This window comes from Alexandromys fortis, unplaced genomic scaffold (assembly GCF_014885135.2).
Source record: "Alexandromys fortis isolate MF-2015 unplaced genomic scaffold, M_Fortis_MF-2015_v1.1 scaffold_29, whole genome shotgun sequence".
In the NCBI taxonomy this organism is placed as follows: domain Eukaryota; kingdom Metazoa; phylum Chordata; class Mammalia; order Rodentia; family Cricetidae; genus Alexandromys; species Alexandromys fortis.
Window position 1 is genome coordinate 7,339,534 of NW_026067891.1, and position 26,363 is coordinate 7,365,896.

Genomic DNA, 26,363 nt, shown 5'->3' on the forward strand with positions numbered 1-26,363 from the left:
GCTCCAAGGCAGGGAGTCCCAAGTCCAAATGTTCGTAGATTTCCACTGTGGCTCAGAATATGATCCCCTTTGTGCTCATGACTCCCACTTTGTCAACTTTTATCTGTGTCAGTCTTGGTTCAAATGAACAGTGTGTGTGTGCATGCACGTGCCCATGCGTGCATCAAGAGATAGGGTGCTCTTGTAGAGGACCTGAGTTTGGTTTCCAGCATCGGCACTGGGTAGCTTCCAGTTGCCTGTAACTTCAGCCCCAGGGGCCATGAGGTCTCTGGCCTCTGTTGAAACCTGCATTCACATTTACATAACAAAACACAAGCATACACATAATTAAAGTTAAAAATAAATCATTTAAGGTTATATATTTTGTATTTATACTAGAGAATATCTATTATATTTAGCATTTTCTTTTGTCTTGTGTGTTGAGATAGGGTCTCACTCTGTCTAAGAGTTCACCAGAGCCTGTCATGTTTGTGTATGCGTGTGTGTGTATGTGTACATGTGTGTGTAGGTCAGAGGTCAACACTAGGTGTCTTTATCACTCTCCACTTATGTTTTTGAGACAGGGTCTCTCAGTGAACCTGAGCTCAGCACTTTATCCAGACTGGCTGACTGGTGTTTCCTCAGCACTGAGCTTATAGGTTTGCGTTGTCACACGCAGATTTTACGGGAGTCCTAGGGATCTGAATTTGGATCCTCTGTATAGGATATTTAAAGTATTTTAAGACTTTGGGTTTGAAGATACAATGAGAAAGGCCTCTGTCCTCTGAGAAGATGGCAGTTTGTGAAACTGGACTGAATAAGTTATGTGCTATAGTCAGTCTGAACACTGGGAGTTATTTTGATTTTTTATTTATTTTTGTCTCAGATGGCTTCCTTGAAGTAGATCAATGCTACCAGGATCAGGTGTCTCAATAGCCTAAGGTTATTAAACATATTAAATACTGTATCTGGTAGGTCTTTGAAATGTTTGAATATGTTTGTATATGATGCTGAAAAAAATACCTAAAAGGACTATACGTTTGACTATTATAGATGACAATTAATCTGTATTTCTTAATTATACATTATATTTTTAAATGTATAAGCACAATACTCCAAACAAGAGTAGCAACATACATATAGTATAAAAAAATAACTTTAAATTTGTAGCAATCAACTAAAAATCCATACCAATGTAAACTATTTTGAGATTAATAGCTGGTTTTTTTGGATTAAAATAGATTTAGTAATCTACCTGTTTATCCTATCATTTCTCTGTCCTATTACCCTTTTTAAGAAAGTGATTTCTGAATTTAACTCCCTTGTTTAGTTCTTTTTTCCTGACCATGACCAATAATGATTTTAACCAACCCTCCTTAAAAATTGACAAACATCCATAAGCAATCTTTTGGGAATGTAGATGTCGCTCTCTACACTACTTCCTGTTGTTTGTGGGTTCCTGTTATCTTTGGGGAAACCTTGAGAAAGTTGGGATAATAGTGAAGTCCCGGTTTGAGAAGGCTATGAGGCTGGAGCATCTCAGCCAGCAGCCTTGAATCTGTTCTGGATGCTGAATCACTTGGACCCCCTGTTTTCTTTGGAGTCTGGTCTCTTTGCTTTGAAAATACACAAACTTTTAAAGGAAACATACATATCTGCATTAATTCAAGTCAGTGTACAGAAGTCAGTCAAAGATTATCTTTATATTATATGTTTGAGCAGGAAAAGGATTCATCCTATGTATTATAGTTCTTTTAGGTTTCTTTATGTATATAGCCAGGATTTTCAGGGGTATCTTTCTTTCTTTTTTTAATTTTTTTATTTTATTTTTTATTAAAAATTTCTGCCTCCTCCCTGCCTCCGCCTCCCATTTCCCTCCCTTTCCCCCGCTCCCCTCCCCCTCCCTCTCCAGCCCAAAGAGTAGTCAGGATTCCCTGCCCTGTGGAAAGTCCTCCTCCATCCAGGTCTAGGAAGGTGAGCACCCAAACAGCCTAGGCTCCCACAAAGCCAGTACATGAAGTAGGATCAAAACCTCGTGCCATTGTCCTTGGCTTCGCATCAGCCCTCATTGTCCGCCATGTTCAGAGAGTCCGGTTTTATCCCCTGCTTTTTTAGACCCAGTCCAGCTGGCCTTGGTGAGTTCCCAATAGATCAGCCCCACTGTCTCAGTGGGTGGGTGCACCCCTTGCGGTCCTGACTTCCTTGCTCATGTTCTCCATCCTTCTGCTCCTCATTTGGACCTTGGAGTCTCAGTCTGGTGCTCCAATGTGGGTCTCTGTCTCTATTTCCTTCCATCACCAGATGAAGGTTCTATGATGATATGCAAGATATTCATCAGTATGACTAAAAGATAGGGCCATTTCAGGCTCCCTCTCCTCAACTGCCCAAGGAACTAGCTGGGGACATCTCCCTGGACACCTGGGAACCCCTCTAGGGTCAAGTCTCTTGCCAACTCTAAAACTGGCTTTCTTAATTAAGATATATACTTCCCTGCTCCCAAGAGTGAGAATGAGAGGATGGGAAAAACTTGGGGGAAAGGGGTATCTTTCTTAATCAAACATGATTTTCTTTATCCTGGAATGAATTCACAGCTTCTTATTTCTTGTGGAAATAAAAGCATAACCTCTCCCCCAAAGCAGCATAACTTTTACCTTAAATTTTGAAGTCAAGATATTTTTGAAATATATAGGTTGGTTTAATCTAGCAGCTTTAGTTCAGTGCCCTTAGCAGCCATGGCTCCTTCCTCAGCAGAAAAAAAAAAAAGGGACAACACAATTGCATACAGTATCCAGACTCTCTGTGTATTTTCTATCTTTACATGGCTTTTTTATTACTTTATTCCTCCTTTAAAAACTTTATTATTCTAAAACTATATTTTTAAATCTAAGACTGTATATACTCTCTCTTTTCTCTCCCAAGTCTTTGTATATTTTTAAACACACTGTAATCCATTTAGAGATTTTTTTCCATCTGAATCTGTCTTTACTGCATATCTGTAATCCTTTTCTGTCTGCATAGGCAAAACTCCAAACCCACCATGCAGCATGGCATGCTGGCAGAGCTTGTGCTGGCAGCTTAAGCTTGCAGGCAGCAGTTGGGAGAAGCCCTCTGTACTGTGGCCCATGTGAGAGACTGCGGGACCTCACCATGCTGCTTAGCTCATGGCATTTGGCAGCTGGCTCCATCTCGTAGGCAGCTGTCTGCAGTTGCATCTCTGGTTGTGGGACTAGAAAGCTGCATTTGTTTCTGCTTCTGTGCATTTGGAACCCTTTTAAAAGCCTTCTCATACTTTATGTGGGTGTATGTGGTCCCATGTTGGGCACCATTTTTAGGTGGGAGTTTTTCTGTCCTGATTACTAGCTCCAAAATAACGGCAAAGAGGCTTAATATGATTATAAATGCTCAGTCAATCGATCAGGCTTCTTACTAGATAACTCTTACATCTAAATTAACCCATATTTCATATCTATGCTTTGTCACTTGGCTTGTTACTTTTTCTCAGTACGGCATCTTCTGGTTACTCCAGACTTTGCCATTCTTCCTCTTAGTATTCTTCTTGTCTGGCTCTCTTGCCTAACCTTATTCTGAGCAGCTATTGGCCAGTTGGCTTCTTTATTAAACCAAAATCGCAGTGACATATATTCATACAGTATAAAGGAATATTCCACAGCATCTGCCTGAGACAGTGTAGCCTTTACAAGCTGTAAACCAAGGCAGAAGTGGGCAGAGATTGCAAAATCCAGGCCTGCTGGATTCCCAAGGTGGGTCTGGGGAATGGAGAAGCAAAATAGAACACACGGAAGGGTGGTAATTATGACAACATCAGACTTCGATCTCAGAGCTAAGATGGGAGCTGAATGGGATCAAGAGACCCAGGGTCTCAAGAAGACTTGTCCGAAGGTTCTAGGAAGAACACACACACGCACACACACACACACACACACACACACACACACACACACGTGAACACACAGAGGTGAACACACAGAGGTGAATACATACAAGCAATCACACACACAAAGAATGTAGCACTAGAAGCATCAGATGATTGGGGATAGTTGTTTCTGTGCCTGGAATTTTGGGAACAGAGAGGAACAGGAGACACATGATTTTGATTTTTTGTCACTAGATTATTCTGTGACTAGCATCTACTGCAAAAATGGGAAGTGTCTGGCAGTGTAGGAATCATTGGTGTGTGCAAAACTATTCACAGAGACAATCATCTCAGAACTCAGGCTGGGTGCTAGGTAGAAGAGAAGGCATGTCGTTTCTCTCCTTGTGTGCTTCTATCTGGCTTCTGGTCTCTAGGTGTGTCTGCCTCTCCCATGAGCACACACACAGAGTTGCCCTTGTGGAAAGCACTTTGCGCCAACACTGTAGATGTCCTGTTCAGAGTGCACGTAACACAGCATTTCAGGTACTCTGTGTGCAGGCACTTGGTACATAGCACGTCTGTATTGCATAAAGGAGGGCTTGGCATTACAGCGTTATAGGTGAACCAGGCAGAGAGTGTTCAAGAGCACTGCAGATGTTCTGGGCTGAGAGCACTTAGCACACAGTGCCACAGGTGATCCACATAGGGAGCACGTAGCACACAAGATCACAGGTGATCCACATAAGGAGCACTTAGCACACAAGATCACAGGTGATCCACATAGAGAGCACTTAGCACACAGTATTGCAGGTGATCCACATAGGGAGCACTTAGCACAAGTGTCACAGGTGATCTACATAGGGAGCACTTAGAACACAACACTGCAGGTGCTGTGCTCACATGGCTGGTGCTATGCAAGCTGATGGCATGGTGACTCACCTCAGAAACAAACAGCTGGGCATGACTCCAGTGACCCTTACCCCAGGCTAACCTTTACCCCAGGCTAAGATGAACTGTCTATACTGCAAGAGGAATCTTGATTAGTTGCCTGACAGACGAGTTAGGAGAACCGTAGATACAATTTCAATTTTTCTGGTAGACACATTAAAAAGTAAATAGGAACAGATTAAATTAATTGTAATCATAAATTTAAATTTCTATACTCATAACATATTTATGTTTTAAACAGTTTTATACATTATTAAAAATTATTCTAACATGTAATTAATTGATAGAGGATTGTTAATGGGACATTGATATTAATAAGATGTCTTATCCTGGCTCTCTTGGTGCTGTCTTCAAAAGCCAGTGTGACTTAAAGAAAGCACAGTTTGGGGCAGATCTGCCACACAGCTAGTGGCCACTACAGTGGGCCATGCAGACCTGGACTCGAGTGGACTGGCTGGGACACAGAGGGTAACTAGGTCAGGCATTCTACTAAGCCATTTTCCTCCAAATTAGAATCTTCCTGTCCCTGGAGCCTTCATCCTTTCTGTGGCTTTGTTTTAGGACTCTGGGCACACCAGCCCAGACTCCCTAGCACTTGCTGGATGGGTCAGAGCTGGAAGCGCCTTTCACCTCCTTCTCAGCCTCATCAATCAGCAGGACTTTTTAAAATGTGAAATAGGTTTTGCTGGAGACATAACAGGATTGGAGGGTGTGAGGTTGCTAAGCCCTCCTTCAGTTGCCCGCAGGAGTCCTCCAGGTCCCGCCTCTGTCTCTGGGAGTGGGAAGCCCAGTATTGCTGGCCAAGGAGGACTGGGATCAACTGGAAAGGGGTCTAGGGAGTATTGGTTGGCAAAGGGGCCACAGTAGGGCATCTTCCTTGCTGACATGAGGCCCTGGCTGGCTGGGGGAAATGTTCCTGCCATTGGTTGTCATGAGACAGTGGGGATACCGTGTGACACCAAGTTAATGCATCGTGGTTCTGGACTTAGGAGTCTCTGGGTCACATGGCTGTGAACGAAGCTGGCTGGAACTAGATCCCCGAGCAGCCTCTGAGGATCGTCCATGGGGCCCATGGCCTTGAGCTTCCTGCCCTGACATTTCTGCGGTCTCCTGTGCAGAAGCTCCTGGGTGCTGCTCAGTGCTGCCTGGTGCCTTTCTTCTGTGGGTCTGTCTGGAGACTGCTGGGAACTGTGGGCTTCATTCCATTGGCGCACTGACTGTCTGTAACTGTTATCTGTTTAGCTTGTGACTGTTCTCTGTATTTACAACAACCTACACTGATTTTTTTTTCCTTAGGATGGTAGTATGTGGTTTCCTTTGCAGGGTCTTAGTTAATTCAAGAGGTAAGATGAGTTGAACATGGTGTGGCAACAACAGCAGAGTGTGTTTGTCATGACAGCAGGTGGTGGTGGAGAATGAACAAAGGGGAGGGATTGCAATGGCTGGTGTTGGGTCAGCCTGGCTGAAGTAAGCTGTGGCCTTAGGTTTTCATATTTCACATGCTTCTTTCTTGCTCACTTTGTGTCCTAAATGGTGCCAGCTTCAATCTCTAGAGATGGCTACTTAGCCTCCCTCTGTCCCCGTAAAGCTACATTTTCACAATAAATCACATTCACTTATGATGGATAAGAGATTTTAAAAAAGGACAACAAGAAATGACATGCCCGCGATGACTTTCCCATCCCTCACCGTGGCTGCATGAGTGTGCCCTGTCTACGCACATGATGCCCCCTCAGTGACCCCATGTGGTAGGTGCTGCTTCTGTGCCCCTCTGTGAGTGAGCAAAATCCCCCTTGGTTGCTCTTCTCATTGCTGTGACCAAGTATCCAAAAGGAAGAAACTTAAATGAGGAAGGGTTGCTTTGGCTCATAATTTGAGAAGATACTGTCCATCATGGTGGGGAAGGCTATAGAGGCAGATGAACTTACTGACATTGTAGCCAGGAGTCAGGGACAGAAGAGAGCCTGTGCTCAGCCCACATTCTCCTTTTTGTTTATTCCAGGATTGGAGGGTGTGAGGAACCCAGGGTGGTTCCGCTTATATTCAAAGTGGTGGGTATTCCTTTCTCAGTTTACCCAATCTAGAAACTCACAGAGATGCACAGCACAGTGCCTCCTAGGTCGTTCTCGATCCTGTGAAGTTGACAGTGAAGATCAGCAGTGGTTACTGTTAATAGTCACCGTGTTATAGATGCTTGTGAAAGGGAGCTCTGGCCTGGGGTGGGGTTAGGCCAGCTTGTATTGTAGATATTTTCAGTCCATACATATGACCGGCAAAGATCATAGCCTAGCTTAGCCAACCCCAGCCACACTGGGAACACAGGCAATACCCCACCGTTGGGTAGAGACACCCACAGGCCCTCTTGGCAACCAGCTGTTGACTAACCGGGGTAATCAATGGACTGAACTGAAAGGGAAAGCTGGACCGTTGCCCAGGTGCAGTTTTGTATCACTAGACACTTGAGAAATTCTCTAGTGAAGTCATCACAAGCGGTTGACATCTGAGTTAGTTATCTGAGGTCAATTAGTTTTCATTTTTGCAGTGCTTAGAAGAGCGCCCAGTATTCCAGCCATGTGAACGGCTGGTGTTGTAGCCTGAAGCGCCACTCGGCAGAGCTGGGAAAGGAAGATGTCATGGGTTCCCTGGTCCCTCTGGTGGGCATTGGGGTGAGGGGTTTGCTGAGATTCATGCTGTGAAGACTCAGGTCCCTAACTTGTTTCTTCTTTCCCAGCCCTGGTATCCTCAGTGCTGCTAGTCTTCGACCTGGTTGGAATACCATCGAATGGGCGAAAGGGCATGATCTTTGTGACCTTGGTTGCGGGCAGCGTACGTTGGGCCAGCTGTTTGTAGCAGGCCATTTTTCTCATGAATTTCCAAATCTTCACTCTTTGATCTACTAAGCCTGTTCACTCTTGGATATACTAAGCACTCTTCTTACAGAATCCAAAATGCCATAGCCTGGAGATGGGAACCTAGGAAATACCAGGTATTTGTACCCTGGGGGATGGCAGGACATGTGTGAGAAGACACTTCTGTGTATTTACTGAACCGATGATTGCAGCAGCAAAAATGCTTTGAATAAAAACACGAATCTCCCATATCCATCAATAAAGCATTGCTTAAGCAAATTGTGTGCATCCATATGAAGTAATTCCAAGCTGCTGCTAGGATTCTCTGGTGAGGATTTATGTTTATTGGTTTGGAAAGATGCTGGTGACATATTGTTGAGGGAGAAATACAGAATTTATCACATGGTTCCATTTGCACACAATTATATTCATAGATTCCTTCTTGCTCTCAATGCCGAGAGAGATGTTGGCAAGGCAGATGGGAAGCTCAGCTCGGTAGAAGGCTTGCACATTTTTCTTTGGACTCTTCCGTTATTGTTGTTTTGCTTTGTTTTACAGTGGGTGGTTATTTTCCTTAGTCATAATAATATTGATGGTATCTTTTGTTAAAAAAAGTGGCCTCTCTGGGCTGGTAAAAAGGCCTTCCGGAACAGCTGATGAGGTACGGAAGTTTAGCTTTTGTCAATGTTAACACTGACAGCTTTCGGAGGAATGAAAATGAGAATTCCGAGACCAGGCTGTGGTCTTGTGGTGGGCATTCAGTCCTTGTCTGCCCCAAGAAGCAGACTGCCTAAGGCCTTGGCATTCTCTCCACCAGTTCCATGCACCAGTGTTTGGGAGCAGTTAGCTCTGCTCTCTGACTCTGGTCCTTTCAGTTGGCACTGCCAACTGGAGGGGCTCTCACCGATATTGGAAATACAAGGATAGTAATGGTGACAGCCAACATTGTCAAATGCTTGTCTCCCTCCCTCCCTTGAACAGTTCAAGGATGACATGTGTCCTGTGTCCTTGTGCTGTGTGACTTTTCCTGGGGAGATGTAAAGAAACACGTATTCACTCCAGTTGGATCACCCACAGATCCAAGAAGGATTTCGTCTGTATTAATTATTTGTGATTATGGCAGAGTGTCTGACAGGAAGCATTTTAAGATAGGAAAGGCGTCTTTTGGCTTGTAGTTGGAGGGGTTACAGTCCGTGCTGGGGAAGTCATGGTGGCAGGGCCGTGAGGCTGCTGAGCTCACTGTGCCTGAAGTCAGGAAGCAGAGAGCAGACACAAGGGTGGCTGGATCATTAAACCAGAGACATGTTTCTCCCAGCCAGTCTCCACCTCCTAAAGGTTCTCCAAGCTTCTGAAAGGGCATCACAGCTGGGGACAAAGGCAAGAGCCTGTCAGGACAGTTTTCATTCAAACCATGAACAGGAGCACACCCCGGTGGCTCAGAAGCTGCTTCTGAGTCACTGAAAGTTCTTCCCCGGCAAGGGTGGATGGCTCAGGAAAACCACCCCTTTGGAGCAGTTTTCTGAACTTCTTCCCCCAGCAAGGGTGGATGGCTCAGGAAAACCACCCCTTTGGAGCAGTTTTCTGAACTGAAGAGTTCCAATTTGGAGGAGTCAGTCTTCAGCCTCCTACAGCAACCCAAAGCCAAGTGCAGCTGGAGGCCCGAGGGGCGATGACTGGATGTCGGGGAGTGACACCTGTGTGAGTGAGTATGGACAGCCCCATCGCTGTTCACAGATGTGTTCACAGAGCTCTTACTCTGCCTATTTCATTGTCATGACTACAGGCTGTGGTATCCCGAGGTCGCCCTAGGTTCCTTCACAGAGCCGGTCCTTAGAGTTTGTGGATAGAACAGCTTGTGTACGCGCATCGCAGCAACCACGCACTTAAGCTGCAGTTTCCCCCAAGTAGAGGTTAGTCCTGGGGTCTGCCCTACACCAGTGAAAAAGACCAACACAACAAGAACTCTGGGCAGTCCTGGCCTCCGTGCGTACAGAGACATCCCCAAGATGCACGGCCTTCGCCCTCCCAGGTGTACAGCTCTTTCTTTTCTCCCTGGCAGGAACCAGACCCCCCCATTCTTTCTGATATTGCTGCCAACCTTCTTTTTCTTCTGGGAGTCTTCACTTCCTGCCTGGTTTCTTTGGCCAGGAGGTCCCCTACTGAACCCTCAGCAGCAAAGGAATATTTAATAGAATGCTGCCACCTTTTGGAATTTAGCAAAAACGATCTGTGTCATTCAGAGGGCTGCAGGCAAAGCTCTCCTTCCTGGGTGCGCCTGTGCCTACGCGCGCAGCCTGTTTCTGTAGGGACGTGACTAAGGCTGGGTTCTCTGAGGTTCTCTTGGGAGGCAGGAACGACTGGCATTGCTGCTCTGGCTTGTGCAACTGCCCAAATGCTGGCAGGCAGGCTTGTGCCTCAGTCCGTACACCAAGAAGCCACACAGCACAGATAAATTGGCATTCTGACTTTCATGGTGTTCCAGCTTTTGCCAGCAACTTGCCAAGGGCTTCAGCCTGCCTCTGAACTGGCTCCTGGATCTCTGTAATGCCACCTGTACCCAGGAACAGAAACCAGGGGCCCTTTGTTTTTGGATGTCAGTCAAATGGCAGTTGAGCCCAGTCCTAGGCGAAGCACACAGAGGGCTATGTGTCCTCAGCAGGAAGGAGGAGCATAGTTGATTAGTGATGTCATCCTGGATGCAGGAAGGGAGAGAGGAGAGGCACAGAGTCCCCATTTCCAGTGTCTTGCAGAACTGTGCAGTCAGCACAAGCCACCATGCAGCCCCTCCCTCGCTGCCTTTCTTTGGGGAGATTCCCCACATCACTGCCCTCCCGTTCCCAGCATCCTCAGCACCATGCTATCTTCACTTCTGATGCCCCGGAACTCAGCCCTTTTCCCTTGGCCACAGTGGATCAGCCTCACCTGTTATGTGGGCCTCTTCACGGGAGTAGACTCCAGTAGCCTGCATGAAGGGACAAAGGGACTGCGGCAAGCAAGCTCTCCCATGTCCCCACTCAACCCCCATCCTTGTTTCTGTTCTGTTATCCCTCAAATGCAGACAGCAGACCACCCATCAATGTGAGCTCACCTTTAACTATGACCCAGATGGCATGCCCATCATAACTCTTTAGAGAAGGCTGGTCTAAGGTTCTTATATAATTCCTGTACTGATCTTAGCCACCGAGACTGTCTGATCCTCCATCCTCCCTGCCCATCATAACCTTTAGAGAAGGCTGGTCTAAGGTTCTTATGTAATTCCTGGGGCTGTACTGATCTTGGCCACTGAGACTGTCTGTCTCTCCATCCTCCCTCATTCTGTCTTCCCCCTTCTCATTTCTGTCTTCTTTTTCCTTGCAAACCCCGTCGTTATTACCAGGACATTTAGATGAGGAAGAGCCAGCCCTTCCCCAGAAATCAGAGTGAAAGTAATAAACTATGCTACCCCAGCACAGCCGGGTTGCTCTGTAGCTGAGGCAGAATAGAATCTTCACTGAGAGCACACACACATCATAAGGGAAGGCTTCCTGGAAGAGGAGGCAGGCTCTATAAGAACAACGGGAGTCCGCATGACGCTGGCCAGGCTAGGGGTTCCACAGGTGTGGCGGTGCTGGTAGCAACATGGACGTGAATTCTAGCTCCTCCAGCCAGGGGTGAGGGGCGTGTGCCTTGGTGTCAGAAGCCAGGTCAGCCTGGAGCTGGCCAGTGGGGCTGGAGCTAAGTGTCTGCCCTGATTAGCATGAGGTCCTCTGAACAATTTGATGGTGTTGGATTGCTGTTGTCTGAGCAGCACTTCAGAAAGTTGTCCCTGGGACTGTGTGTCCGAGCCTGAGGGGCTGGAGGAGTTCTTGTCCCTCCTGGGAACTGACAGTGTTGTAAGGTCTGTGTTTGGACCCCGGGGCTTCTGGGGATGCTGTGCTTCTCATTGCTAACACACTCCTCAGAGGGGCTCAGCTTGGCGGAGCAGCTCTGTGCTGACGAGATAAAGGCATTAGGAGCAGACGGACACAGCTGATACTCGAGGCACCGAGACCCAGCAGCTTCAACTCTGTCCCTTCAAATGCCACACATGATTTTGCCCACATGGTTCTGATTGAAGCAAGCCAGACTGGTGGGGAGGAGGTGTAAGTGGCTTCAGCTTTCTCGGCCTTGGTGGCTCGCTGGTCCGCTTCCCTGGTGACAATCCTCACCGTCATTGTCTTGCCTGCTGCCTGATAAAAGGCAAGCCCATTTAGTGATCTCCCTGGACCTCCAAGGAGGTCTGTGCTTAGTGGAGACGCCGTCAGCCAGACAGATTTTCATGAGCATCAGACATTAGGCTGACAGGACAGGTAAGAGCCAGAGAGCACCTACTGAATGCTTGCTATTGAAATGCTGTGGACAACCCGTCCTGTCAATTGGGGACTCCACAAAAGGCTCCCTTGTCCCTCTCCCAGTCCTCCCAATCTGAGTAACTTGCTTTCCAAAGCTGATACCGATGTAACTGAGTCATTCAGGAGCTTCATGCAGATGAGGCCCTGCTCTGCACAGGACCCGCCCTCCTTCCTTCCCCTCACTGCTCACCCTTGGAGACCTCTCCAGTTCCCACAGGCCTCACTGGTCCCCATAACTGCTGGCCCACACTTTGTTGTGTGATTGGATTACCCCCTCCAGGGGTTTACTCATGACTTCTGTGGGGCTGTGGGCCAGGCTAGCTAGCTGACAGAAACAACATTTGGTTCACTGTTTCAGAGGGGTTTCCACCATGGTGGGGCACCCTGATGGCTGGAAGGAACTGTTCAGGGGGTGGCAGACAGGAAGCAGAGAGCATCAGGAAATGGTGCTCTTCAAACTAAGACCTGCCCTTTCTGGCCTTACCTCCTAATCATAGCCATACAACTTCCTGAAATGATGCCACCTGCGGGGAAACAAGGCTTCCAATGCATAGGCCAGGGGTGGGTAACTTGTCTCATTGTTAGAGGCAAAATACCTGCTGAGAAGCAAGGTAAAGTGGGAAAGGGTTTGTCCATCCATCATGGCAGGAGAGGAATGGCAGCCAGGACTTAGGGGCAGCTAGCCATGTGGTCGCAGGGAAAGACCAGGAAGCCGGGCAGGACTTTAAAAAGACCTTCAAGCCTTTCCTATTTCTAAATACTCACTTTCTCCATCAAGGCTCCGCCTCCTAAACATTACACAAGTTTCCAGACAGCGCCACCAACGGGACCAAGTGCTCAACACATGGGCCAGTGGGGGACATTTGAGTCATTATAGCTCCTTCTACTGGCAGGGGTGGTTACTGCTGCTTATCCACCACCGCGGTCCTCTTGGGCTTTGCAGGTCACGGTCACACAGATGTTCCCCTGACCTGGGGAACTAATGTGAGTCAAATCTTTGCTTCGGAACCGAGGCTCCCTCCCACCTGACTGCAGTGCCCCTTGGGACCTGTGAGCCAGGCTGTGTCGTAGAGACGAGCATTCTTGGATGATCTGCTGCTGACAAAGGGGAGGAGTGTGGTCCTGGGAACCAGAATATCTGCTCCCAGCTCTGCGACTTCTGGCTCTGTGGGCCTGGACCAGAGAGCAGATCTCTCTTGGTCGTGTTCTACCCACTAAAGCCGCTGGTGAATGAGGCTCAGGCAGGATGGCATGAGTTAGTAGAGGTGACATCTTAGGGAAGGGCTCCAGGGAGCCTTAACTCTTGGTTATGAGGCAGTGCCAGCCGGCGTAGATAAGCCAACAGACCTGGGCTGTGCCCGTAGCGAGGCTCTGGGAATCGGCATCTTCATGTTAACTGGTTCTGCCATCATCTCTGCTCTGCCCATTTTGAGTTGCTCTCATCTGAGCCCCTTCAGGAAAGGGGTTACAGGTTCTGCCAATCCTGAAGCTTGTTGGGTTGGCCAGGACTCTCCCTGTCTCCTCCCCTCTGGCAGAAGCTGTTTTCTGGATGGAATGCAGCAAGGGGTCCCCAGCTCCACTACCAGCTTTGCAGAACCTCCAGAGGCCCAGTTTTCCCCCCTCAGGGCCCTAATCAGGAATGCAATCTGTCTCATCAGAACTCCCCCACCTTTAGACCTAGGCAGAATTCTTTTCCCCACCTCAATCTCACAAATCCAGACCAAATATTGATGTTTGGTAACTACAAATATCACACTGGGCTTTTAATCAAGAGTGGCGAAGAGAAGAGAAAGGAGCAAACATGTCCTGTGCCGGAGCCCGAGGTTCTCAGGAATGATTTTTCTACGGAGGAGAATGACAGGTGGGAGGGGAGAGGGCTCTGAGGCGAGCATGCAGGTGGGCAAGAGCACCTGGGCCCACCCTCCCTGGCACAGAGCCCATCGAGGTGGGATGTTCAGTGCCTGGGTCAGGAGATGGGAGCTCACTTCCCTGAATGAAAGTCTGTGTTCTCACAGTGAACTTCCAGTGTGCCGTGAGGTGCCCATCACCAGCAAAATGCAGTGAGCGACTTCTGTTCCCTGTCATGTGTGATGGAAAGGACATATGTATGTATGACAGTCTCCCCCCCCCCCGTGGCCTCCACACACTAGGGAGGGAACAGCCCTCCAGGGTGGAGGGGAAGTTGGATTACAGGATTTCATAGTTCCCTCGTGGGGACCCAGGAGACAGAAGAATCCAGAGCGTGGCCAGCACCACACTGTTGGAGTGTGAAGCACAGGCTGTGGGTGACCACACCCATGCATCTTGCATTTTGAATCTCAGTGCCATGGTCCGGAGCATCAGGCGCCTTCCACCTCAATTATTTACCACCCGAGGCCCTGAACCGTTGGTCAAGAACGCTGTTCTCCAGACGGCTAACCTGGCTGCTGCTTCGCCTGTTTGTGTGTGGCACTGTGCCAGGAGCTGGGGAGAGAGTGTGAATGACAAACAGACAGCAGTGTGTTATTCCCCTCCCTTGCTGTCTTGTGTGTGTGTGTGTACGTGTGTTCAGGTATGTGCAAGTACATGTGCTCACATGCAAAAGCCAGAGGAAAGCCTTAGGTGCTGTTCCTTGGCCTGGAACCTGCCGGCCAGGAATCTGCTTGTCTCTAGTGTTCCCGTGATGGGACTGAGCATGCACCACCACATCTGACTTTTTACGTGGATCCTGGGGAGTGAGCTTGTTTCTCAGGGGGAAGCCCTTCTTCACTGTCTGAGCTTCTCCCCAGTTCTCTAGGCTTCTTTCTGATTCCCACATCTCCTCCACAAAGCTTTCTCTCCAATGACTCTGTGCCGAAGTCCAAGCCTCCCTACAGCCTTCTCCTCTCTTTGCTGTGTTTCTTACAGAACAATGCAAGACCTACTCAGGCTTCACTCGTGTGATGACTCACTGCCCCCTCCCACCTCCCTTCCCACCTCCCCAAGGGTGGGAGTCTGTCTACCTGGTCTCTTCATTTTTCTCAACAACAGGTGCCAGTGCTGATGTGGCCAACAGCTGGGCTTTCTGGAAGACTTGGGTGAGTGGATGGCCTTTGTGTCCTCAGGGACATGCGCACAGGCATGCGTCTTCTCAGCCTCGTGTGCCTGCTCTGCTCTGCAATCCAGTCCCCTTAACAGGTGAAGAGTTGATGCCTTCTCAGGCACAGGGGTCGCTGAAAGGTCACACAGTCAAGGGAAGTAGAAGCCGTGTGTGTTAGCAGTGAGGAGAGGTTCCTAGGAGAATCAGGGTCTGTTATGGGCATTACGAATATGTGGGAGTTTGAATGCGAGTGGCCCCCATAAGCTCTTAGGGAGCGGCACTATTGGGAGGTGTGGCCTTGTGGAAGGAAGTGTGTCACGGTGTGGGCGGGCTTTAAGGGCTCTTTTGCTTAAGCTTTGCTTGGTATCACAGATCATTTCCTGTTGCCTTCTGATCAAGATGTAGCCAGCACCATGTCTGCCTGTGCGCCGCCATGCTTGCTGTCATGATCATAATGGGCTGAACCTCTGAACTGTAAACTGCTGCCTCAGTGAAATGCTTTCCTTTACAAGAGTTGCTGTGGTCATGGTGTCTCTTCACAGCAATGGAAACCCTAACTAAGTGAGAAGCCTGCCAGAGTGCTGGAGGTCTGAGAGGGAGGGAGGGTCTTTTAAATGATGTCAGAGGTCCTTAGGACCAGGCCACTGTGAGGATGCCGCCTTTGCCCCACAGCACCAGAAGGCTTGCAGGCTATGGGAGTGGTCATCTTGTTTCCTTTTTGTCAGAAGCTGGGGTAGGAGGACTGAGGCCCCAAGAAAGAAAAACCATCATGTCCTGGCAATGGCCGGTCTCCTTCAGGGATGGTGGGGCCTGTACCACAGCACAAGGTACATCCTGGCAATGGTCGGTCTCCTTCAGGGATGGTGGGGCCTGTACCACAGCACAAGGTACATCCTGGCAATGGTCGGTCTCCTTCAGGGATCGTGGAGCCTGTACCACAGCGCAGGTACTTCCTTTCAGGCCCATGGTGCCTGCGCATCTATGCAGCTCTAAGCGTACAGCCTGGCATAAGACCGATGGCTTCTTTATAGGAGTCCCCACGTGGGCTCCAGCCTCACCCCTCCTTGTCACATGCATGCAGTTTTGCATCCACTTTCACACCTACTCAGTGTATACATTGCATTAGGCCACAGTCCAGGTTGCTGTAGATTGAAGGTTTAAACATGGCAGGAAGGTATTGCAGCCCAAGGGGCAGTTTTCTCCCTCTAGTCTTTCCTGAGTGTGTGTTTGTGGGTCTCTGTGTGTACATACGTGTGTATAGGTATGATGGTGTATGGAGACCAGAGGTCAATGTCAAACATCATTTTTTTTTGAGACAGAGTTTCTCAGGTTTCTAGAACTCACTAAGTATTTCACCCCAAGAACCTGTCTGTCATTGCCTCTCTACTTACATGCACATGCTACCATGTCTGGGGTTACATGTACATGCTATCATGTATGTCTGGGGTTATATGTGCATGCTATCATGTATGTCTGGGGTTACATGTGCATGCTACCAATTATGTCTGGGGTTACATGCACATGCTAACATGTATGTCTTGGGTTACATGCACATGCTACCATGTCTGGGGTTACATGCACATGCTATCATGTATTCTGGGGTTACATGTACATGCTACCATGTCTGGGTTACATGCACATGCTACCATATATGTCTGGGGTCACATGCACATGCTACCATGTCTGGGTTACATGCACATGCTACCATGTCTGGCCTCCTGCATGGCTTCTAGGGAATCTAACTCAGGTCCTTCGTGTTTGCCCAGAGCACACCTTATGGACGTATCTCTGTCTCCATATCTCTTAGCCTCACAAGAGATAATTTCCATTTCTAGATAAGGACCCCAGAATATCAGGCCCAGCTTCACAGATGCCTCAGGCTGTGGTTTTGTGGGGGGTGTTTGTAGATGTTTGGACCACACTGGGGTCACAGGCCTGGGTCTGGGCTCCATGTCAGCTGGTGAGATCATCAGGGCCTTCACACGTGGTTGCCTCCTGGAACTGTTTCAAGTCCCTGGCTCATCCTTAGCTGCTCTCCAAATCCAGAAGTCAGACTTGTCTCCAGCCAGTATCAGACAGTGTGATTTTTAGACGGGCACGAAGTGTCTGCCCCATCCTGCCCGTGTCTCCCTTTCTCTGACAGAAAGCCTTGGGCCCTGCACCCTGCCTCTGCTTTCCAGGCTTAGGAGGGCGTCTCCCCCAGCTCACACTCAGGGCATCAGAAGGGTGTCTCAGGCCTTTCTTTTTAGAATTCTTGTCTTCACCTTTCCTGGGCAAGTGTGCCTGTGCTGTGCACCCTGGCTCTCTTGGGTAAGTGCACAGGAGTGGCACACCTAGATCATACAATAGTTTAGTTTTAAACTTTAAAACTACCTTTTAATATTTTGAGATAAGGTTTCATATAGCTCTTGCTGGCATCGAATTCCTGCTCTTCCTGCCTCTGCCTCAGCGCACACTGTGGTTATAGGCAAATCCTGTCATGCCACGTTACGGTGTTTGGTGTTTGGGGTGGAACCAGGTGCTTTTGTGCATGGCAGGCAGCATTCCACCCACTGAACTCTGTCCCCAGCCCTGTTTCTAATGTCATGGGGAGGCCCTGCGCTGATGTCCACAGTACTGTGTCTGTTCACACACAGGGAAGCAGGCTAGAGTCTTCTCATCCCATGCCCTCCTGAGAGGGCACTGGTTAGCGTATTTGAATGACTGACTCCCTTTGGTGGGAAAAATGCCCACCAGCTCTCAGTTTACCTTTTTCTGAGACTCTCTGGTGGAGAAGTGGGACTCAGATGTGGGAGGGGCTCCTGTCTGGCTTCATACAACTTGCACAAGGTAGTTTGTCTGTTTGTTTGTTTTTCTGTACAACTGGGACTGCAGATCTGTTGAATCTAGAAGAAAAAAATACCAGCTTTGGCCATGAGTTCAAAAGTAAGTTCATATCCTTGCAGCTCATCCTTGGGGTTTGGGCAGGATGCTCTGGGCCTGTGGGGAGGCTTTGCTGGACGACTTTCATCTTTCTGGTGTTCCTCCCCAAGCCCTTGGAAGCTTCAGAAGCATTATGTTGCTCAATTTCAGTTCAATGGCACCAAGTCATTCTGATATGTTCTAATTACTTAGACGTTTGAATGATTCTGGATGCAGCCTGTCTATCAGCGGCAGGTGGAGAACTCCCGGGACTTTGATGTTGTGCTTCATTGATTTCTTTTAAGGCTCTTCAGAGGTGTATTATCAGACAGCAGCCATCTATCTCCCTGTTCATTTGCACCATGACTCAAAACACTTTAATTTCCTCGTTGTCAGCACTCCAACCTCAGCCCCTGTGTGCGTCCTGTACCGACAGCCAGAAGACACACGTAGGGAGCATTTGCCGCATGCAGGCCCACTGCTGGATGCTCTGGGAGAGCGCAGCTGCATAGGTGCTGTTTAAAGGGGCACCGTTATGATCAGACGGTGGATGGTGCCCACACGTAGACCCATATTACGCCTGCCACAGTGAGGAACGATTCAGGGAAGCCATTGGAGTTTTGACCGTGAGCTGCAAAGGGAGAGAAAATGGGTGGGATCCAGGCCTGGTGGTGGATGCCTGTAGTCCCAGTACTCGAGAGGCTGAGGGAGGAGAATTGGGAGTTCAAAGGTAGCCTGAGCTATGTAGTGAGTCTAGGCTACCGAAAGAGACCTTGTGAGGGAGAGAGACAGGAGAAACAGACACACAGAGATAGAGACAGGAGGGTAGACAAGGATGGGAGATGGGTGGGGTCAGCACTTGGTACCTAGGTCTCTCAGATGATGGTGGTAAGACGGTCCTGTCTGTAATCTGGTTTTATCTAGCAGGATGAAGAAGAGTTGCCTATTTTGACCCTGTGTGCTTGATCAACTGTTGGGTAGCAAAGGTTCAACTGTTGGGTATCTTCTGCTCAAGTCTCAGACCCTGGAGACAGTCTGTCTATATGGACAAATGTCTCCCTTTATGCCTTTGAAAATTTCTGCTTCCAGCCATAGTGACGGAGGGACCATGGCACCACCAGTTTGTTGCTTTGACAAGGTGCTGCCAGCTACTCTTCTGAACACAGGGAGTTCCTGTTGACCCCGTCCTCACAGGTTACCTAAGGATGTGCTGCTGCCCAGCTAGTAGAGTATCATTGTCTCCATGTATAAAACAATGTGTTTGGGGGCCTCCTTTCCTCCAGCTTGTGTCCAAACCTTCAGAGAACTGATCTGCACCTCTTCTTGAGGTGAATCTGACTGGGATGCTCAGCTCCTCTCTCTCCCTGGCCTGACCTCTCTTTGCAGGTATCTGTTTGAAAAGCCCGACAGAGGACAACATGGATGCCTTCCTGGCTCCACGTCCCCACAAAATTCTCTGTGGTTCCTGCTGTTAACTTCAGGGCTCTTCCTAGATGGGACCTTTCTCTTTCCTGAAGCTTCAGCTTCCTTTCTCTCATGGAAAGAAACCTAAGGGAAGACAAGGAGCATTGCCACCTGGTGGCCATTCTTAGGAACTGCCGTTGCCTCCAAGAGGAAGGGGGCCACAGCGAGTCAGAGGTCCTATTGCTATTCTCTGGAAGGACCTGACTCAGCTCAACATCTGGCTGTGTTGGTACAGGAATGCTTGTTTGATGTTCCCTCCAGATTCCTTCCAGCCACGACACACCGAGTGCTGTCATTCTGGAGCCCGCAGGCTCTGTCTTGTTTTACTGCCTCTTCTGCATTCTCTAGCTAGGGCTGGGAGTGGGAACACAAGTCTCATTGCTTGAGGAGCTCTCACAGAGTTCAGGTTAGGTGACCAGCAGTCATATGAGAGCGACAAGAGGAGGGAAGGGCCTGTCTTCCTTCGCAACACTGCGCAGGCTCAGCTGTGGTGGCGTCATGGGCAGCCATGCTTTGCTCTGGCACCGGCCACATTGCCAGCAATGAAAGAAGTACCCAGTAAATGGATAACAGGGTTTAAATGAGATGCAATGTGCATCACATAAACATACACTGGGGCCTGGAGGGCGCACTCAGTGCTCTTCCAGAGGACCTGGGTTTGGTTCCTAGTCCCTGTATGACAGCTCTCAAACATGCACAACTCAAGTTCCAGATCTGGTGCCTTCTTCAGGTCTCACAGGCTCAGGCACACGTGTGATGACAATACATATATGCAGGTAAAATACACATAAAATAAATAATTTTAAAATGAAACAAACAAAAACCCTCCAACAAACCCCCAAGCCACACCACACATCTGCAGTGTTGGGGTTTTGCATCTTTGCCCCCGAGTCACCTCCTCCCAGGTAAGAAAGGCTCGCTGCTGTCTCTTTTTGTCAGAACCATCGCCACAGCCTCCTGCTCAGTGCTCCTCCTCTGTAGCTCACTTTTATCTGTCTTTGAACTTTACATAAGGGAAGCCCTGACCCGATGGTGGCCCTGTGCTTGGATTTGTGGGCCTGCTTGTACCAAGGCTCTTTGAAGCCAGTGCCTTAGCGAGCCGCATATTTCTGCATGCCAAGGCTCAGACCTCCTAATGATTTCGCTTGTTGCTGCGCCACAAATGCCACTCAAATTATCAGCTGGGGGAAGTTCCAGCTCTGCATCGCAGCGTAGTCACTGGTCCTGTTCAGACCAGTTGAGGACAGCTTAGGAAGGTGAGTCGAGTTGGTTTTTGTTGAATAATTTGCTTTTACATTGCAGAGTGGCCTGTACCAGGGACCCTGCTGGGCTCAGATGTCAGTACATGGTGGATGGATCACTCAGCCTCATGGTTGTTGGGAAGGGTCTTGGGAGCTGGAGAATTCCACATGTGTGTGTACAGGGAGGGGGGCGGGCACTGGGCCATGATGGGTGCAACGACTTCCAGTTATTTGGTTTTCAGGGAGGCCAGACTGCTTGGAAAGACTCCAGCTGCCACCCTGGATGAAGCAAGATGCTTCCAGTTTCTGTAGTCTTCCCTCTCTCTGTTCTTTCATACCTCTATTTATGTGTGTGCATTTGCATGTGCACACGTGTGGATGCGGATGCCAGAAGTCAACCCTGGTATCTTTTCTCAGAATGCTGTCAGCCCTGTTCTTTGAGCCAGAGTTTCTCCATTTTACCAGGGACTCATGAATTAGGCTGGGCTGGCTGGCTAGTGAGCACAGGGCCTCCCCTTCTTATCTCCTCCCTCTCAGCCCTGGGATTATGCACCATCACATCCAGCTTATTTTTAGGTGGGTTCTGGGATCACAGTCAGGGCTTCCTGCTTGCCAAGCAAGCTCTTTACTGACTGAGCTGTCTCCCCAGCCTTCTTGAGTTGCAATTGTACAAGAATGACACGAGAAAGCTCCCCAGTTTGTAAGCTGTCCAGAGAGGTCCCTTGCTGAGACTTTGAGTCCTAGGCAATGTTTGTTATTGGAAATGGTCTTGGCCTCAGTGTCTCCCCGCTGCAGAGTCTGCTGGACACTGACTGACAGGCTCCAGCCACTCTGGCTGCCCATAGCAGCATGGGGCTCTGGCCATTAAGGACAGATGGCCTAAATTCCTAGACAGCAAGTGTCTGGGGATGAGCATGTTCAGCACAAGATTAGCGGGCTTGAGAGAAGGGTCCAAGGACATGGGGCTTGGACTAGATTGCTTTGCAAGGTAAGCTCTTGATTTCATGACCCCATCTCTGGCTGCAACCCCAGGACTTCGCTCATAATCCAGCTAGTTAACAGGAAGCGATCTTATCCTGTTAGCCTCTTGCTCCGGAGGAATTGCATAGAAAATCTCACAGTACCACCTCTGGATGGAGCTTTTCTATCAGCCGTGAGGGACTGAATTGCAGCAAGAGCTGCCTGACTTTACACACCATTAACCAGTGACAAAGAAGGGCGCCTTGCCTGTCTGGCAGCTGTCAGAAACTCACAGAGGACTTGGGCTAGGAGCTTGTGGTGTGACCCGTGATAAGACCTGAGCAAAGCATTCTACTCTGTGTCCCTGGTCACCTCTGCGAAACATGGTATCATTTGCTGGACTTTCCACAGACAGTCAGTCAGTCCTGGCACGTCCCTTAGAGACCTGGGCACAAACCTTGCTTGCAGGATCAGGGCTCTAAAGAAGATGCTTTAGCTGGGTGTAGTGGAACACATCCGAAATCTCAGCACTGGGAAAGGGGGAGGCTGAGGCAGGGAGGAGATCAATCTGAGGCCTGCCTAGTGAGACTGTTTCAAAAACCAAAGGGAGCATGCCATTCTGCAGCCATGGCAAAGTGTGCCCCTGGCATTTCTTGCTAAGGAGGGTTTAAGAATGTCAAAAAACAATGACATCATTAAAAATTGAGGGACCAGGGAGACAACTCAGTCAGCAAAGTATTTACTTTGCAAGCAAGAGGAACTGAGCTTGATTCCCCAAATCCACATAAAAGGACAGGCGTGGTGGTGCCTGCTTGTAATCCTGACACTGGGAAGGCAGAGACAGGAGCATCCCTGGACAGTTTGTGTCAGATTAACACAAGCTAACGTCATCTGAGAGAAGGGAGCCTCATTGACAGAAGGCCTCCAAAAGATCTGGCTGTAGCAAAACCTGTAAGGCATTTTCTTAATTATTTATCGATGAGGGAGGTTCTAGCCCACTGTGGGTGGTGCCACCTCTGGGCTGGTGGTCCTGGGGTCTATAACAAAGCAGGTTGAACAAGCTATGAGGAGCAGCCAGTAGGCAGCATCCTCCATGGCCTCTGCATCAGCTCCTGCCTCCAGATTCCTGCCCTGCTTGAGTTCCTGCCTTGACTTCCTTTAGTGATGGAGTATGAAGTGGTAGTATAAGCCAAACACACCCTTCCCTCCTGATTTTCTTTTAGCCATTGTGTTTCATCACAACAACAGTGATTTTTAACTAAGACGAGCATAGCTATGTCCTCCAGTCTTTGTCTCCTCAAACAGTCTGTCCAGACAATCTAATAGAACTGGTAAGCCAAGGTCCCATTGAGAGTCTATGTGTCAAACCCAACCAACCAACTAACCAACAAACAAGCAAAATGGCACTTACCTTTTGCAGTGTAGGGAAGATGCGTCACTATCTCCACCACACCTGCTGGGCTCTAGGGGCTGAAGATAGCAATTCTGGGTGCTGATCCTGGTTCCAAACCCCAGGTCTGAGATGTTAGGAATCTACTACTCCTTAGGTTTTCTTTTTGTCTGATTATCAAGGTAGTGGTAGTTGATTGCATTAAAAGTAAATGATTCTCTCCCCCTACCCCTGGTCTGTTAGCTCTGTGGGGGCATAGTGGGACAAGCATGGCTCTCTCTCTAGTGCCTGGCAGAGGTAGCAATAACTAATCCTGTGTGAAGGAATGGCTCTGTGGAGCTCTCAGCGGAGTTCATCAGAGTCCTGTGCTGGAGTGATGGGAACTAGAGTCTCTCTCTCTCCCTTTCTTTGCCCCTCTGCCTTGAGTTTGCTTCCATGGGATTAGCTCTCATTTTATTTGTATATATGTGGGTGCACACGGGCATGCGTGTGTACATGGACATATGGGGGTTGGTATTTTCCTGTATTGTTCTCCACCTTATTGAGGGGCTAAGGTATCCCTCTGAACCTGGAACTTACCCATTTGGCTAGACGGACTGATTAGCAAACCCTAGGTATCCTCCCGTGTCTTCTTCCTCAGTGCTGAGGTCACTGGAGTGCGCAGCTACGTCCTCCCATGCCCTGCCCCCCAGCACTGGGGTCATTGGAGCACGTAGATACATCTGCGTTTCATATGGTTTCTGGGGCTGGCACTCAGCTCCCCATGGTTTCACAGAAAGCCCTTTATTCTCGAACTATATCCTAGGATCCTCTGACCCTCATTTTTATAAGTCAAGTTGTTTTGCAACATGATCACTCCCAGGGTCACTACTATTTGGTGGCCCGTTATGATTTTTTTCCTATAATGTCAGGGTAATTGTAATAGACACCGTGAAGTCCATAGAGTGTTCCCCGCCCCATACTTATCACTTAAAGAGACATGGCTGACATGCCCTGTGGAATGAGCAGCCAGATGCAGGCTCTGATGTTAGCCTAAGGAGAGAGGAAAGAGTGACATGCCTCTGAGATGCAGCAAGGCTGTTTTCCTTTGCCCGGAGGCCACCCCTATAGCTAGGTTGTAGCTCGGGTACTGGGGGCACGGAAGGGTTCTTTATGCCATTCCTTAAATGCATCTTCCCAGGATTTTCCTGGGCACTCGGTCCCGCATCCTCTACTTACTAGACTTGTGTGCATGTGTGTTGCTGTTCATGTCTAGGCGGATATGTATGCAGCATGGGGGGGCATATGGAGGCCAGAGGGCATCCTGGGAGCTGCTCTTTGGCCACTGAGCCCTCCTCTCTCTCCCCTCTTCCCCCCCCTCATCCTTCCATCCTTCTTTCTTGTTTTGAAACACGGTTTCTCACAAGTCCCAGGACTTGTCCAATAGGCTAGGCTAGGCTGGTCAGCCAGGGAGCAGCAGGGATCCTCGTGTCTCTGCCTCATCATAGATGAGCCTACAAACTCACACTACCATGTGTGGCTGCTCTTTTAAAAATAATTAAATTTATTCATTTATTTTACATCCTGACCACAGTTTCCTCTACCTCCTCTCTTCGTTTTCCCTCCTCCCACTACTACACCAACCCACTCTTTCTCTGTTTCTGTTCAGAAAGGGGCAGACCTCCCATGGGTGTTAATAAAGCATGGCATATCAAGTAAGTCTTTTAAAAAATAATTATTTATTTATGTATTTTTTAAGCATGAGTGCTCTGCATGTCTGCTTACAGGCCAGAAGAGGGTATCAGACCTCATTTTATTACAGATGGTTGTGAGCCACCATGTGGGTGCTGGGAATTGAACTCAGGACCTCTGGAAGAGCAGCCAGTGCTCTTTTTTTTAATTTATTTATTTATTTATTAAAGATTTCTGTCTCTTCCCCACCGCCGCCTCCCCTTTCCCTCCCCCTCCCCCAACCAAGTCCCCCTCCCTCGTCAGCCCAAAAAGCAATCAGGGTTCTCTGCCCTGTGGGAAGTCCAAGGACCACCCACCTCCATCCAGGTCTAGTAAGGTGAGCATCCACGAAACTGCCTAGGCTCCCACGAAACCAATAGGTCCAGTAGAATCAAAAACCCGTTGCCATTGTTCTTGAGGTCTCAGTAGTCCTCCTTGTCCGCTATGTTCAGCGAGACCAGTTTTGACCCAGGCTTTTTCAGACCCAGGCCAGCTGGCCTTGGTGAGTTCCCGATCCCCATTGTCTCAGTGTATGGGTGCACCCCTCCCAGTCCTAAGTTCCTTGCTTGTGCTCTCTCTCCTTCTGCTCCTGATTTGGACCTTGAGATTTCAGTCCGGTGCTCCAATGTGGTTCTCTGTCTCTGTCTCCTTTCATCGCCTGATGAAGTTTAATATTCAGGAGAAATATTCAGGATTTTCTTTGGGTTCTCCTTCTTATTTAGCTTCTCTAAGAACCCAACTTATAGGTTCAATGTCCTTTATTTATGGCTAGAAACCAAATATGAGTGAGAACATTCCATGTTCCTCTTTTTGGGTCTGGCTTACCTCACTCAGGATGGTGTTTTCTATTTCCATCCATTTGCCTGCAAACTTCAAGAAGTCCTTGTTTTTTACTGCTGAGTAGTACTCTAATATGTATATATTCCATACTTTCTTCATCCATTCTTCAATTGAAGGGCATCTAGGTTGTTTCCAGGTTCTGGCTATTACAAACAATGCTGCTATAAACATAGTAGAGCATATACTTTTGTTGTGTGATAAGGCCTCTCTTGGGTATATTCCCAAGAGTGGTATTGCTGGGTCCATGGGTAGGTTGATCCCAAATTTCCTGAGAAACCTCCACACTGCTTTCCAGAGTGGTTGCACAAGTTTGCATTCCCACCAGCAATGGATGAGTGTACCCCTTTCTCCACAACCTCTCCAGCAAAGGCTATCATTGGTGTTTTTGATTTTTGCCATTCTGACAGGTGTAAGATGGTATCTTAAAGTTGTCTTGATTTGCATTTCCCTGATCGCTAAGGAAGTTGAGCATGACCTTAGGTGTCTTTTGGCCATTTGAACTTCTTCTGTTGAGAGATCTCTGTTCAACTCAGTGCCCCATTTTATAATTGGGTTGATTAGCCTTTTACGGTCTAGTTTCTTGAGTTCTTTATATATTTTGGAGATCAGACCTTTGTCAGTTGTGGGGTTGGTGAAGATCTTCTCCCAGTCAGTGGGTTGCCTTTCTGTCTTAGCGACAGTGTCCTTTGCTTTACAGAAGCTTCTCAGTCTCAGGAGGTCCCATTTATTCGATGAGGCCCTTACTGTCTGTGCTGCTGGGGTTATACGTAGGAAGTGGT